We start from the raw sequence: 16,135 nt of genomic DNA on the forward strand, positions 1-16,135 counted from the left end.
GATATAAGTCACTTACTCTTGACACTTAGGAATGCAGTCCAGATGTCCATTCAGCACTCCCTAGACTGATAGGCGCCAATGGATGACCATTGATCATGATAGCCAGGCTTAGCTAAGTGCATCCCCGTCTGGGAGCTTGTTCCTTATCAAAAGAAAACATATTAAATCAGCCTGCATGAATACTTTCTCTGTGGCTGCACCACAGAGATGGAGGGTGAGATGGGGCCTCCTTTAGGAAAGCATACGAACGCTTAATTCTGTCTTATTAACAATCTACGTTGCATTGTGCTTTTAATACAGTCTTTGCTGTGCTCTTGAGGATCCTTGTGATATTTCGAGCTCTGGTTGAATGATAAGTGTAGCAGTTTAAATAATTTTCGTAGTTAGAAATTATAAAATGCTCTGTTAAAAGCAAGGGAGTTTTTATGTCCGTTACAGTAAAAAAAATGCCTGACAAAGCAGGGCTTGGACAGATTCCAAGTGCATTTTTGCAATTTATGTTGCATTGTGCTGCTGTAATACAGTTTAAAATAATTAGAAGTCTAAACAGTATCAGCTTTATTTATGGGTTGCAATTAAAAAAAAGTCAAAAACCGCACTAATTTAAATTGCATTTTGACAACCAAATTAATACTGTAACAATGTTTGTGCATGAACAAGGTTATACTGCTATTTCCTTAGATACGCGATGCTCTCTCTTGCTCTCTCTCTCTCTCTCTTCAATTCAATTCCAGGTGCGTCATTAGCATAACAGATGGGTACAATCAGTGTTGGGTATTTACTTTACTTTGAGATGCCACTTTTAAAGGTGATATATAAAATCAAGGCTTTAACTTGCTTTAACTCCGCAAGTCTGAGTTCTTGTGTCTGTCCTGAACCCGAAAGTTACAATATGTATCTTTATAGCAGGTGGTGTACAGCTTTTTAGTATAGATTACACTTTTCTAAAATGTATTTAAAAAATAAAAACGATTACAAAATAATCTTTCCACGTTTGATCCCAAGATCCCAAGAAAAATAAATCTAAACGGGGAGAAAGCTATGCTGAAAGTTTATTAAGATACTTAGAAGACAAAGATTTCAATTTACGTTGCATTTGTCTGATTGTGAATCAAAAAACACATATACTTAAACCCGTGTTTGCGATTTAAATAAAAACACGATTTAAATCAATATAAATGTTTATATTCTAATGCCTAGGTGACTATTCATTGTTATTAAAATGACTTAAATTCGATCATGTTGTGATATTTAGAAATATAAATTTGTTTGGTGTGAGTGAGGTTTTATTTAATCTCTGACCCAGGGAAACGTTTCATTTTTTCAAAGAAATGTTTGTTAAAAAAAGTCATGGCTCCTGCAAGATTTGATCAGAGACTGTGTGATAGGGGAGTCAGGAGACTAACCCACAGTGCCACCAGCAAGGTCACATGCACAATCCTGAAAAAGCACTACAGAAACATTATCAACAGACAATGTACAGCATGTACTATTCTTGTGCTGCGGTACATTCATATAATTATATCGTTATTAATTTCTTTAGATACGCGATTCCATATTATATTCCCTTTTAATCAAATTCTAAAAGTATGGTTGTTGACTCCGGTATCACGTTAGTTAAAGACTTCGATGCTTAAAATGTTTAGGGAGAAATGGAATACTGGTGTGTATTTTTTCTTTAAACTACCAAGACCAGCCATATACTGTATGTTTATGTTACAAAATTAATATTGTTTATGGCCTTCACATGCGTTACAGTATGCTCCTATTCTTTTTATGCTCAGCTACTAAGATTTCCCTTCAGTGGTAAAATTCCATATAAATATTCAATACTAAAACAGGCACAGTAAAGACATTTACTGTAAATCTTTCTAAGACAGACCAACGGACCACGAGTGCCCCTGTCGGTCAACCAATCACGTACCGTGTTATTTTGCGTCATCATGCGTCACAATGCGCGACACCGTAGCCAATTACCTCCGGTACGTGTCTATACCGTGCACTTTGAATGGCTGCATCTGTACGACAACACGAACTGCATGGCTGCAATAGAATCCTAGTACGAAAGTAGTCGATGCCACTGCTGGTTCTTGGTTTCTTATAGTTAGAGGTCCGGAGAAGCATTTCAAGCTGGTTCCACTACTCCTTCCGGACGTTCATTCCCTTTTCAAAGTCAGTCGTATTGCTGTAGTCTGCATTCTTTAGGCTGATTATCGAGGTTAGCATTTATTTGGTCATGGGGGGCCTCGGTACTGTATGCTGAGTCTAAAGACAGTTTCACCCGTTTTCTGATTGCTAGGTTCTGTACCAGTGCAGACATGTCAAACAGTGAATGGCTGTACCTCTATTGTATCCATGCTCAATAAATGAAATCAGTAAAAAATGAATATATGTATAGTTATACGAAAAACAAGTGGTTTATCGACTCATCTTCATTTGCAGATTTAGAGGCAGCTTCGATATTCGTTTTACAAACTGGTTTTTTTTTATATGGGTCACACACATGCCATAGCAACAAAACATCTCTAGAGATGAGGATATAGATCACCTTGCCATCCTCCAGGTTTTCCTCCCAAAGCCTAAGGTACCAACGGCGACCCCTGCTGGCCAAGAGAGCAAAAGCTTGCAGCACCTGGTATTCCTAGGTGGTCTCCCATCCAAGTACTAACCAGGCCCAACCCTGCTTAGCTTCCAAGATCAGACAAGATCAGGCACATTCAGGGTGGTGTGGCCGTAAGCGAAAGCCATGGCGCCTGACTCGCTACTTGAAGCTGTGTATGGCTGGGGCTCCGTGCCCCCCGAGCGGGACTGAAGGATCGTTCGTGTGCAACTCTTTGGAAAGGAGCATCTTTCCAAATCACATTGCGTACCTGGATGTTGGCGAATGTGCTCCCTTGTGTTGGCTTGTCCCGCACTGGAGGAGAACAAACAAACTGCACGGAGGAGCACAAGGCAAGTCTTCACAAGACAAAAACCTCCAGTGCACAGCACTCTGAAAACATTTCTGGGCTGTCGTGTGTTTATTTCAGCACATAAAGCGCACCAGTCCAACACGTCGGCCGGGCGCGCGGCGCCTCCGCCCTCTTGTGGCCTTGCGGCGTCAGAGCAAGAGGCTCCTTCTCGCTGCCTTTCCGCTGTGTTGCAGAGCCCCGAGAGGGAACCTGGAGCGCACACTTTGTGGGGGGCGGGGGACCGCGTTCGCGCTCTGCCCCCGGTCTCTTGCGCGAGTACTAAATCTCACGGCACCAGCCAGGAGACAAGAACAATATCGCGGGACAGGGGGGCCTCGTCATTGATTGTTACATATGAGACGGGGATTAGGAGGAGACCCCGACTGATTGGTAAAGGGGAACACTAACATCAGAGTGACACCCCCGGCGTCTCTTTTTGAGAGACGCCCTGGGATTTCTTAATGGCCAAGGAGGGTCGGGACCTCGGTTTTACGCCTCCCCCGAAGGACGGCGCCTGTTTGTGCAGCAGAGTGTCGCCATCAGGATGCTGGGGCATAAGAAAGCCACACAGACCGCAGGGTGAGCGCTCCCTACTGGTCCCAGTCACACCTCTTGCAGGAGCAGCAGCAAGAGCTTTTCCGGTGGGAATCTCCCATCCGGGTGCCGGCTAGGCTCACACCTGCTGGGCTGCCGTGGGTGAGCCCAGTCGAGAGTCGCAGGGTGAGATCTAGTCACCGGGGAGAAACGATACAAGCGAAGGATTACTCGACTCCCAGCACTTGAAAAGACAGACAAATGACTCGTTCCCGCCGGAGCTAAATGTACCTGCATGTGTCGTGTCGTCTTCTTCCCCCGCCCCACTGTGTTTGCTGTATTGTCTTTGAAGCCGGCACCCGAGACGAGACGGGCTGTTAACACTTTACAGGTGCCATTCCCCGGCATTGTGGCCATTGTCGGTGGTCACACGCGATAAGATAAGGTGGAGGAGAGCGGGGCATGCCCAGCGCCAGACTTTCAAGGAGGGGGCTGTGCGAGGTGAGGTGCGACATGCCGGAGCCCCGACGCTGCTAAGGCGGAGCACTTGTTGAACTGGCATTGAAAGGACGTGTGCGCACGGCCTTCTCGCACGGCCGCGCACGGCCTTCCCTGTGGCGGAGCGTGGAAACTTTCTCCCCGCGCTGCAGGAGTTGTGTGCGCTGCAGCGGTGCCGAGAGAACAGCACAGAAGGCAGCAGCTCTGGAGAGCGGGTAAGAGACGGAGCCTTGTGGGTAGGCGAGCAGGCCCGTTTTTTGGAAATTGCTGAAAAGGCTCCGGTGTTTGTTCGGTGTGTGGCAGGCGCACGACGCGAGCTTGCGTAGCGATCTGCCGGTCTGGTGTTATGCAAATGAGGCCGAATTGCATCCTGGGACATGCTGCGAATGCGCATTGGCGACTGCAGATGTGTAGGAAACGGCGCGCTCGTTTTCTCGTTTTGCCCACACTTTTGAGTGTGAGTGTGGCGTGTGAGTGTGCGAAAGAGTGGGCCCAGCAGGAGGCGGTGTCGTGCGGGGCGAGGAGCTGGCCTAGGCTGCGCGCTTTGTGCTGTGGGTGCGGGCCGCTTGCAGGGGCTAGTACAGCTCATACTTACCTGGCAGGGGAGATACCTTGATCAGCCTGTAGGTGGAGTAGTTGGATTGTTTTTCTTTTGTTGGAAGCAGTGTTCGATTTGCGGTTTTTGAAATGGCAACCTTTGGATCCCGTAAGAATGCTGTACGTTTTGAGCTCTTGGATGACCTCTTCATGGATCGTATGCAGTTCAGCAGAAAAGTGTTACAGAAGGAACTTGGCTTTGAACCTCGGCACTTGGATTTCATCTTCGCTCTCCCAGGTCAGAAAGCATTTGAGGTTGTATTTGCTACCTATCCTCTGTTTGAACAATGCGTGGATGTGTTTGAGGCAAAAAGAGGCAAAGTTCCTGCACTTGAGAAGATCAACTTGCAGCCTCTGACACAGAGAGAGAGGAAAACGGTGCATGTTGTTATGTTCTCGGAACTGGCAAAGACGGAGGACATTCACACCTGGCTTAACCAGTACTGCACCGTCCACCATGGAACTGAGGTTAGAGATGTTGATGGTATAAAAACAGGAGCAAGGAAATTCGAGGTTCGCTTGCTACCGGACAGCGTAAATGGAGGCTTAAGGCACCTGCCCTCTACAATCCGGCTGGGCGCCTGCAATGGCTATGTGTTTTATGTGGGACAACCAAAGGTGTGTCGGCGCTGTGGTGCTGTGGGACACCTGGCATCGTCCTGCACTGTGAAATGCTGCAAGACCTGTGGCAAACAGGGACATTTAGCCTCTGACTGTTCAATGCTGCCAAAGTGCAATTTATGTGGCTCGGAAGGACACGTTTTTAAGAACTGCCCTCACGCCTACGCCAATAAACTCAAAATGAGAAAGGATGAGGCAGTGCTTGTTTCAGCCAAACCGGCCCGAAAATCCAAAGCAAACAACAAGTCAAACAAAGAACCCTTGTTGGACAAAGACTCTCAGCCTCCAGCCAGGATCAGTCCTGCTGTGGCTCCGGGGCTGGTGGAAGAGAAATCCACTACGCCCCCACAACCGCAGACTGCACCAGACAAGCACGAGGGTTTGAAAACCCCCGAGAACAGCGAGGACCCCTCCCCCACTCCTGCTCCTCAGAACGAGGGCCAGTGTGGGGCCCCCCGGTGGAGCGGGTCCAGCGAGGATACCCAGGATTCAGCGGAGCTGCTTTTCTCAGACTCTGCAAGTGCTACAGATGCCCTCCTCTCCTCCATCCAGTCCATCACGGAGGATCTGCAGCAGCTGGTGGGTGAGGGGGAAGAGGAGACTGGTGCATCGGCTGCACCCCTTTCCCCTCAGTGCTCCCAGGAGCTGGACTTGAGGAAAAGAAAAAATGACTCTGTTTTCTCCCCGAGCGAGGAGGAAGGAGAGCATGGCGATGGGGACAGCTGGAACCTCTCCACCCCTCCCTCTACCCCCTTCCTTGAAATGGACTCTGTGAACGCTTTTACTGCTGCCACCCTGATGAAGGCTCATTCAGAGGATGGCTGGCAGGAAATTGGTAAGAAGAAAAAGAAAAAGAAAAAGGTAACAGGTGAGACCGAAGAGAAATGTGTTTTGTAAAGACTGGTTCCACTTTCTTATGTAATATGGCTCTTAACATAATTTCTCTTAACACAAGAGGTATCAATGACAGAGTTAAATGCCAGTCTGTCTTTGATTACCTCCAGCAGAGAGAGGGAGATGTGTTGATGTTGCAGGAGTGTGCTTTAGCCTATCAAGAGAGGTATAAAAGTTTTGAAGATAGGTGGGATAAAGGGCCTTCTGTTTGGTCAGGGGACAATAACAACAGAGCCTCTGGCGTGGCCATTCTTTTCAAAGGATGGGCATTCAAAATGAAAAGTATTCAGAGGGTCATAGATGGCAGGTTGCTGTGTGTGGATGTGGAATGGGGGACCGTTAACCTGCGGCTAATCAATGTGTATTGCCCTACTGACGTAGGAGGAAGGGTGGAGCTACTCAAGGCACTCTCCCCCCTATTGTTATGCAGCACAGACGTGATAGTGGGAGGGGATTTTAATTGTATCTTAGAGCACACAGACAGGCAGTCTAGCTCGCCGATAAAATTGGATTCCAGCTCACTGGCCCTGCAAAACTTAGTTCAAGACTTTAAACTCTCAGACACATATAGATGTATATATCCCACAACAGCAGGATATACATGGTCAGGGAGGAATAGCAGCTCCAGAATTGACTATTGCTTTGTCTCAGAGAGAGTGAAAGTTGTTGGGGTCACTCTTCAGCCTGTCTTCTTCTCAGATCATCAGGCTTTAGGGTGTAGAGTGGAACTCCAGGGCGGGACTGTCTTTGGCCCAGGCCTCTGGAAACTCAACACAAAGCTGCTAGAGAACGAGGGGGTAGTATCCCGCTACAAGGAGAAACTATCACAGTGGCTGTCCTTGCAGTGTCTGTACGGGTCAGTAGGAGAGTGGTGGGAGGAGGTGAAGGTGAGGACAAAGGCCTTTTTCATGGCTGAGGGAAGGAAGGCTGCTGCCAGACGGAGAGGAGTGCTAGCCAGGAAACAGAGGCAGCTGCAGCGTCTCTACACGATGCTGCACAGTGGCTTCGATGTGCTCGAGGATATCGCCCTTTTAAAAAAGGACATCCGGAGCATAGCCGAAGAAAGTAGTCGAGGAGTGCTGTTAAGAAGCAGAGTGCAGTTCTTGGAAGAAAATGAGAAGTGTACTCGCTTCTTTTTCAGGAAAGTGGTAGGCTCCAAGACTGTCATGGAAAGTGTAGTTGATGAGGAGGGACGAGAGAGAACAGAGCCGAGTGCTATCCTCTCCTGCACCGAGGCCTTCTACTCAAGACTGTACAGCTCTACAGAGGTAAAGGATGAAGATATTCATTTTTTTACCTCAAAGCTAGAAAACGTTTTGAGTGAAGAAGATAGGGAAGTACTTGAGAGGGATTTGACAGTAGAAGAGCTGAGACAGGCTATGGAGAGCTTACAGAAGGGGAAAACTCCGGGTGCTGACGGGCTCCCTAAAGAATTTTATTGCACCTTTTGGGATCTGCTTCAGGATCCGCTACTGCTCCTATTCGAGGAAAGCTACAAGACAGAATTGCTGCCTGACTCCTTAAGAGAAGGCACTATCTCTCTCTTGTTTAAGAAAGGAGCAAAAAATGACATAAAGAACTGGAGACCCCTCAGCCTGTTAGGCGTGGACACTAAGATCCTGTCCAAAGCCCTTTTCCTGCGCCTACAAAATGTAGTGGCCTCACTGGTAGGGAAAGAACAGACTTGTGGGATAGCAGGACGCCTGATGAGCGACAACCTGGCCTTGTTGAGGGATGTCTGTCTGTACTCTGAGGATCGCTCCCTCCCTCTGTGCATTTTAGGTGTAGACCTAGAAAAGGCCTTTGACCGCCTAAACCGGCAGTACTTAACATCGGTACTTGAGCACATGAAGTTTGGCCCCATCATGAGAAAGTGGATTAACCTGCTGTACACAGGTAGCAACAGCAGAGTCATGGTTAATGGCAATAGATCACGCACCTTTGAAGTCTGTTCAGGGGTGAGGCAGGGCTGCCCATTATCCCCCTTGTTATTCGTTTTGGCTATGGAGCCCTTAGCCTGTGCCTTGCGCCAGGATCAGGCCATTAATGGGATACCAGTGCCTGGAAGTGGGGGAGGAGAGGTAAAGACGTCTCTATACATGGATGACGTCACCCTGCTCCTCTCTGACAATGCCTCAATTAGCAGAGCTCTGCAGTGCTGTGATCGGTTCTCTTTGGCTTCCTCCGCAAAAATTAACACATCTAAGAGTGAGATTTTTTATCAGAACTGGAGGGAGCCAAAAGAAGGACATGATCTCAGGCTGCAAGAGAAGAGAATTAAGGTCCTGGGGGTGTATTTTGGAGAAGAGATGGGAACAGTAAATTGGCAGAACAAATTGCCAATCTTAAACAAAAAACTGATGCAATGGAAGGACCGAGACCTCACCATGACAGGGAAGGTGCTGGTCATCAAAGCCGAGCTCTTGCCTGTCTTGAATTTTCTGGCTTCTACCTTCCCAATCCCACACCGTGTTGCGGCGGTGCTGAGGAGATTGATGTTTCAATTTCTATGGGGTGGGAAGCAGGAAAGACTCAGAAGGGAAATAATGTACAGGCCGCTACCCTCAGGGGGGAAGTCTGTCCCAGATATTGCTACGAAGCTGCTGTGCATTTTCCTGGCCTCTGTGCTGAGAGGCTTTGCAACAGCACCTGCAGCGCGTACCTGGACTTATTTTTCCAGGCTCTGGGTAGGTAGGGAGGTGTTCAGAGTGTGTGGTGTCAGACCCAAGCTGGACGTCCCACTCTCTGACACATGCCCTGCAATTTATGGGACAGTTAAAAGTTTTCTAAGATCTCACCCAATTGGCCATATTCCCCTCCGAGATGTCAGCGTCCAAAAACTGGAAGATTTCGTAGCACCCCAGAACAATAGGCAGACCCCTGTGGGCATTTTAACATCAGCCCAAACAAGGAAGGTGTGGAAACACACATCCTCTAAATTTCTGTGCAACATTCACAGAGATTTAGCCTGGAGTGTCGTCCACCAGTGCTTACCGGTACGAACTTTCTTGTACCGTAGGGGCCTCACCCCCAGCCCTCGCTGCGTTAGGGTGGGCTGCGGCGAGGAGGAGACTGTGACCCATCTCCTGTGGTCCTGCTTTTTTGCTAAGGCCTTCTGGGCACAGTTTGAAGATTGGTTGCAGGCTCTCTCGCCCCAATTTACCCTGACCGCTGCTTTCATCATATACGGCATCTCTCCTGTCAAACTTCCTCCTGACGTGTTTGACAGGATCTGGGCCGTGGTGAACAGTGGGAAAGACGCCCTGTGGAGAGTGAGGAACATGGGGCTGTTCAAAGGCATCGAGGTCCCAGTCAAGGCAGCAGGTAGCCTGGCCCTGTTCATCACCCGAGAGAACTATTACCTCAGAGATCTGTGGAGAGAAGGGAGGGAGGAAGCAGAAAATCTGTGGGAAATAGAGGGCATTGGACAGTATCTCAAGAAACTGTGAAAAACATTATCATGTTTAAATAAAGAATGTGATTTGCACCAGAAAAAAAGAAAATTGTTGCTATGTAACTGTTACCGTGTCAAAATGTAATGAGATGTGATCATATATACTGTTTTAAGTATGTATATTAATGTAAAGCTTTCTGATTTGTGATTTCCTGTATTTTTTTGTGAAAAGAAAATAAAGTTCTTAAAAATCGGTTCACCCAGAGCGAAACTCGGCCATTGCAATCCGGCTGTGCTGACCCCTGCGAATTCCCCAAATGTGGGAATCTCGACTGCATAATTTCTGGTAGTGGGGGACTGCGTTCGCGCTCTCCCCTGATGTGCTTGGTCCAATATCTGATACGGAAGAGTTACGACACCACGAGCTGCGATAGGATCCCAGTTCGAAAGGAGTCAATGCCACTGCTGGTTCCCGGTTTCTTTTAGTTAGAGGTCCGGAGAAGCATTTTAAGCTGGTTACACTACTCCTTCCGGACATTCATTCCCTTTTCAAAGTCAGTCATTGTGCTGTAGTCTGCATTATTTAGGCTGATTATCGAGGTTAGCCTTTATTTGGTCATGGGGGCCTCGGTACTGTATGCTAATTCTCAAGACAGTTTCACCCGGTTTCTGATTGCTAGTGTTGAAACAGAAGAAATAAGGTTCTTGATCCCGAGATGAAGTAAAACAGATGAGTTTATTGCATGCAAGGAACAATAAAGCCGAAGTCTTGTTTCCCGCAAGAAACAACAAAACCGTCTTCACATCTTTCTTCATTCCCCCCTTATAAAATATGGCATACGTCAGTGTAGCCTATTTTTATACATACAATGTCAGGGCAGATCTTTCCTTTCTTGGCGAACAGGTATGTATTGCCATGACATTGTACGTTCCACGGTTATAGCAAGATGTGATACATGTTTTTGTGCACATGATGATTACAATTATACATATAAACAATACTATTCCTACAAATAAACACTGTAAAAAGGTTCCACCCCAGGCCCCAAACACAGACTTTACCCAAGACCCAATTCCCCAATTTTCAGTATAATAGTCCTGATATTTCTGTCCCTCATTGTAAATGTGTTGGGCCAGATCTGAGATGTGCTCAGAATTATCAGGAATATATGTGCAGCATTCAGTGCCAGTTACTGCACAAGTTCCTCCTTGGGCCGCCAGTACATAATCTAAAGCTAGTCGGTTCTGCATGGCCACTGTTCTGAGGGCTACCATCTCATCATTAACAGCCTTCAGACTAGATGAGGTAGAATTTGCTAATTCTTCTAAAGTTGAGGCCTTTTGAATTAACTCTCGACTCAGAAAGTTCATGCCGGCTTGTGGAAATATTATACCTAAATAATATTCCCAATCAGCCAATTTTCTTTGTGGTCTGTGGTTAGGTCAGAAGGGACTGTGGGTTTGAACATGGATATGAGGAACCACATATCCTAAATAACATGAGCCAGACCACTGGGCTGGCAACCATGGGTAGGCTTGTTTTCCACAAATGAAATATGTTCCGTTTGGCGCTCCCCATGCCTCTGAAAATAAGAAGCTTATACTGAATTGTGGGGTGTGCCGATCCCATCCTGGAATTTGGAAGGTAGAGGTGGATATATTTGCAGCGATGGTAAGGTTGCAACGACTCCATCCAACCAAGTGCAGACCATTAGTGTGCTGAAAACATATGTTTCCCTCACGTTCCTTATTTAGAGTCAGGTATGGTGGTGTATGGCTTCTGTTATATTTAGGAGCGTAAGAGCCTGTGAAACTCGTGGGCTCTAAGCCTCGCTCCTGTAGATATTGTAATGTTGTGCAGGTTAAAGTCGTGTTATGGCAACCCCCATAGTTTGTCATATTAAAATCTCCTAAATTATCCCTCCAAATGATCATGCCTATGACTTCCTCGAGACGCCAAGGAATGGCTCCCATAGGAAGTCCTCCCTGTACATATTTGGGTAATGCAGACACTTTGGTTGGTTTTCTTAGCTGTCAGATAGGAGAGGCCTAAAAAGGAATTAATTCCATGTTCTCCTTTGTGGGAGAGATGATCATTAATCCCTGCGGAACATAGTCCTACAGCAATAATTATCGTTATTAACAGAAATGATTTCATTCTGAGTCTGCAACTGGGGATGAGGCTCGTCGGCAGTGTGACTCGTGGATCCAGCGATCTTTTCCTTCCACTCGAACCGCAGACTCGGTTGTCAACAGTATCTGGTAGGGTCCGTCCCACCTGGGCTGGAGAACCTGTGAAGGAAATTTCCTGATCCACACCCACTCTCCTGGGATGAGGTCGTGCCCTCCTTCAGGTGGTGGTCCCCACGCCTCCAGGACCTGCTCGCGGGCTCCTTGGGTGGCCTCTGTCAGCAACTTGCAATAATACAAAGGAATGGTTGATCCATCTGAGGAAACCCCAGTCTCAGCACCTGTAAGAGAGCTTGTTTCAAATTATTACAGGCGGCTTTTGCTGCGGGAACCAAGGCAATCTTGTCCTTGTACTGCACTCACCCCTTAAGCAGATCTGTTAAGAGTTGTGCTCACCCCGTAAAAACATTGCACCCAGGCCCTGTTAAAATTTCACAATGCTAGACACAAAAGGGCCTTATCATAACTGCTTCTATTATTCTATTAGACACTCTAAAGCTGAAGCAACTCAGACTTTGTGGGTTTCCTCGTCAGGGGAAGCACTCAGAATACCATCAACATACTGAGTGATTACAGTCAGTTGAAGCCACGTGATACCCTGTTCTGGATAGTCATTCTTTGTACTGCATAATATTCCAACCCAATAGATCTGGAATAAAACCACCCATTAAAATCTGGTACTCGGCAAGTAAAACTTGCTGTCCCAATACTCCTGTGGCCTCCTGCCGTCTTCCCATATACATTACTCTATAGCACACTGTTGAACAGAGGAGTGAAACAAGCATGACAGTAGTGCTCCGGTATCCCCTAACAGAGAAACCAACACTCCATTAACAGTACATTTTTAACCACTGGACTGGGACAGACTTAGGGAGGCTACAAGGGATTTACAGGATCTAGTCGTTAGGTAAACAGATCTTCTCACAAGACGTTATTCTCCCCAGTCTCGATTCTAAACCTACAGCGTTTCAGCATGTCTGGTTTCGAGACATTCGAATAAAACCAAATTGTTTCCACTATTGCAACTAATTGTATAAAAAATACAAAAACTATTTAACTACTTTTACGTCCACCTGTACTGTACTTATACGTTTCAGACGCTCTTATATTTTCCAATCTCCTTAAGTTGATTTTCGTCAAGTCTCTTTAGTTACGTCTCTAGCCAGTCCCGCTGGCTAAACACACTCACACCGTCCTTTAGTAGACCAAAACTCACAGTTACACACATACATGCTGCCACACATATTCATAAAACACATACACATCGAGAATATATTTTTCTCTTCGTACTACAATGTGCTGTATTCTTGTTTTACTTCTACATTAATCCTTTTAATTCCTGAAGTGCACTCCAGGTTCGCTGCATTTCTAATTTCGGGTGCGGTACTTTAGCCCACCGGTCAATATCTTCCGGTTTTGGATTTGATCGTATGGGGGAATCAGGGAAGGTAGGTGCGAGTGCGGACCCCCCTCGACGGGGTGCTAGACACTTAGAGTGACGCTGTCATCAACAGCGCCAGCCCCCACTACATCAGGCCCTCTCCCACTAAGGATGAGAATACAGGTTTGCGGGCGCCCTCTGTTTAAGGGAGTTCCTGTTCCGTCTCTATCACACTCGTACCAGGTGTCATCCCACTCAGACCCCCCGTCTCCATATGGTCACTGTGGGAATTGATCCCAATTATTTTCATTTCTTGCCTGTCTGTGCCCCTATGGGAGAGCAGGATATAACACATTAACTAGTGCAGTGCGACCAGGAACTAATTCTTCTTTTAGTTTCTGATTCTCCTGCACTGCCTCTTTTCGCTTTTGTTTATACTCTTTCGTAGCGAGTAAAGTATCTTTTCTTCTGGGTTTTTGTTTTCCCCGTAAACACACTTTTAAGTCAATTCTTTTTTTTTTCCTCATGTATCTGCCACCACTGGTGCCGGCCGTGCACCAGGGTGGGAGCTACATGCTTGTGCTTTTGCCAATCAATATGCTTTCTTTACAGGCGTCTTCGCCCCAGACTCCCTCTGATAAACTCAACTTTTCGCATATGTTTCTCCTTTTTTTTTTCCGTCAACTTACACTTTTCCGATATATAAATGGACCCTTCCACCACTTTCTCAAACCATCAGTAAGCACACATGTTCGGTCTCTTTTACTTTCGTCGTGTGTGAGGTAACAGCTCATACAGTAAGGGGATGCTTTCACTTGAAAAAACCTGTGCATTCCTGCACTCATTCAGCCAAGGGCGTCTGTTACCTCCAGATCTAAATGCCTCTCAGAGACTTTAGAGAGGACTTACACCACACTGTTCACAGGTAAGGAACGAGACCTCGAAAACCCCCTTTCTTGATCAGTAATTCACCATCCCTAGAACGCCAGCATCGCTGCTTTTGCCCCGGGGTGGACTTACGCACTGAGCTCAATCAGGGCGATTCTCGGGTCTCAACGTCCTTTAAATCCTGCTACTTAATGCTTTGCTCTTTTATTATGAGGTGTGTTTATGTTAGTGTCGTGCGTGTGTATATGTATTTCACAAACAAGGAAAACACCAAAAACATACATACATATATATCTCTTCTACTTCTGTTTCCTTTAAAAGGACCACACCGATCCTGAGCCTCAGAACTCCGGGCGCAATTAAGGCCCACACCAGTCCTGAATTACGTGCATTTAATGCACCACTCAGCTCCAGAACCCCAGGCGCAATTAAGGCCCACACCGATCCTGAGCCTCAGAACTCCGGGCGCAATTAAGGCCCAAACCAGTTCTGACCTTCAGAACTCCGGGCGCAATTAAGGCCCACACCAGTCCTGAACTTCGCGGTAAGGGTCCAAAACCCGTTCAAAAACTCCACGGGCAATTAAGGCATACACCAGCTTCGAATGCTTGTACACAATACCGAGGACCGCCTGCCAGACCAAATTCTGGGCTTACAGCAAACAACCCATTACATACACCGGTGTCTTCCCCGGGCCAGAGGAATTCAGGAACTCACGTTTACTCCGTCATCTCGGGCGATTCTCGCAGGGAGCAGAGATTTCCCAATCGGTCAGAGAGAGTCGGGACTTTTTTTTTAAAAAGAGGAGTCCTTACCTCTTTGTAATGTGAGCGCTGACCGTCTCTCCTGCCGATGGGAAGTTCTGCGCCTTCTGGAGCATCCACCGAATACGCCAAATTTGTTGTAACAGAACGAATAAGGTTCTTGATCCCGAGATGAAGTAAAACAGATGAGTTTATTGCATGCAAGGAACAATAAAGCCGAAGTCTTGTTTCCCGCAAGAAACAACAAAACAGAAGTATTGTTCCCCGTACTGGTACAAACTTTTGGGTTATATAGTGTTTTCTTCTCCGTTTCTGACGTCACTCGGTCTGATGGTAAAGAGGGGGGTTCATGGTATTTGGCCAGTTTACGATGTTCTGGACAAGTGGTCAGTTTAAGATTACACCCAGGGGGTTCCTAGCTTGCATCTGCAATCCTTATCAGTTAACCCCCTTTCCTGCCATAAATCCCAGCTTGTGACTTAGAAGTCTAAACCCCCTACAGAAAGGATTAAATTCAAACCCCCATCTTCACATCTTTCTTCAAAGCAGAACATTCAAGTTTCACAGACAGAAGCAGCATGCCAGCACAGCCAACATTAAAACGGAGGGCACACTAGGATTTGCATTGACACAAAAGGGATCTGGGCAGACGTCGTTCCCTGCATAACGCAAAAAGTGGCAAAGCGCTTTTGGGTTGAGAGGACGCAAGAAGGTTTTTGTTTTGTGCCTTGATATCAAGCTGAGAAAGTATCTTTAAGCACTTTGCTTAGTTTCTCGAGAGACTGCCAAAAAGCAGTTCCCCCCCTTTTGTCTGAAGCCAGCTGAAAGGGGGTCTTGATAGAAGCACCTGGCAGCGGTGGGATTCGAACCCACGCCCCCAAAGAGACTGGAGCCTTAATCCAGCACCTTAGACCGCTCGGCCACGCTACCCGCTGTGTGCGGTCTCTTTGTCTCATTACTTGCCTGGAGGAAGCCGGGTGGGTTTTGCTCTTGTCGCCCGACTTAGTGGTGTTATGACCGTGGAACCGACTGCACCTGCTTTTTCTGAGATGCTTCCCCTCTCATGGCGAGATCTCGACTTCTTTAACACCTCTGGATAAAGATCTTCTGTGGAGCAGGGTTCAGAACCTCTGCGTACAGCACCCTTGATTTCATTTTATTTTTACAGCAGCCGCATCCGGAAAGTTGTGTCTTTTACGTTTTATTTGAACAAAAAAACTACATACAATACAAACAAGAGCACATATAAAGTATCAAGAAAATCATCAGGGGCACATGCTATAATACAATTACACTTCATGAAAAAAAGATTACACAAGGTAAATAAAGATAAGGTCCGCACAGCTCGTTCTTACATTTCGAAAGAGTCCGTAAATACCCCTTTACGTCTATTTTGAACTGTTCAAACGTAGGACTCTTCCAA

At 46.7% G+C, this 16,135-nt stretch overlaps 1 non-coding gene and 2 pseudogenes across 1 annotated transcript; 1 reads left to right on the forward strand and 2 right to left on the reverse strand.

Annotated features, from left to right (window-relative positions):
* Positions 1-2,620: 2,620 nt before the first annotated feature.
* Positions 2,621-2,739, reverse strand: LOC148665461 (5S ribosomal RNA; annotated as a pseudogene).
* Positions 2,740-9,729: 6,990 nt separating this feature from the next.
* Positions 9,730-9,867, forward strand: LOC148665462 (U1 spliceosomal RNA; annotated as a pseudogene).
* Positions 9,868-15,560: 5,693 nt separating this feature from the next.
* On the reverse strand, positions 15,561-15,642 carry trnal-aag (transfer RNA leucine (anticodon AAG)). Its single transcript has one exon. It is a non-coding gene; the product is annotated as a tRNA-Leu (tRNA).
* Between the last annotated feature and the right edge of the window lie 493 nt (positions 15,643-16,135).

The sequence above is a fragment of the Lepisosteus platostomus genome, chromosome 5 (assembly GCF_059453375.1).
Source record: "Lepisosteus platostomus isolate fLepPlt1 chromosome 5, fLepPlt1.hap1, whole genome shotgun sequence".
Classification (NCBI taxonomy): Eukaryota; Metazoa; Chordata; class Actinopteri; order Semionotiformes; family Lepisosteidae; genus Lepisosteus; species Lepisosteus platostomus.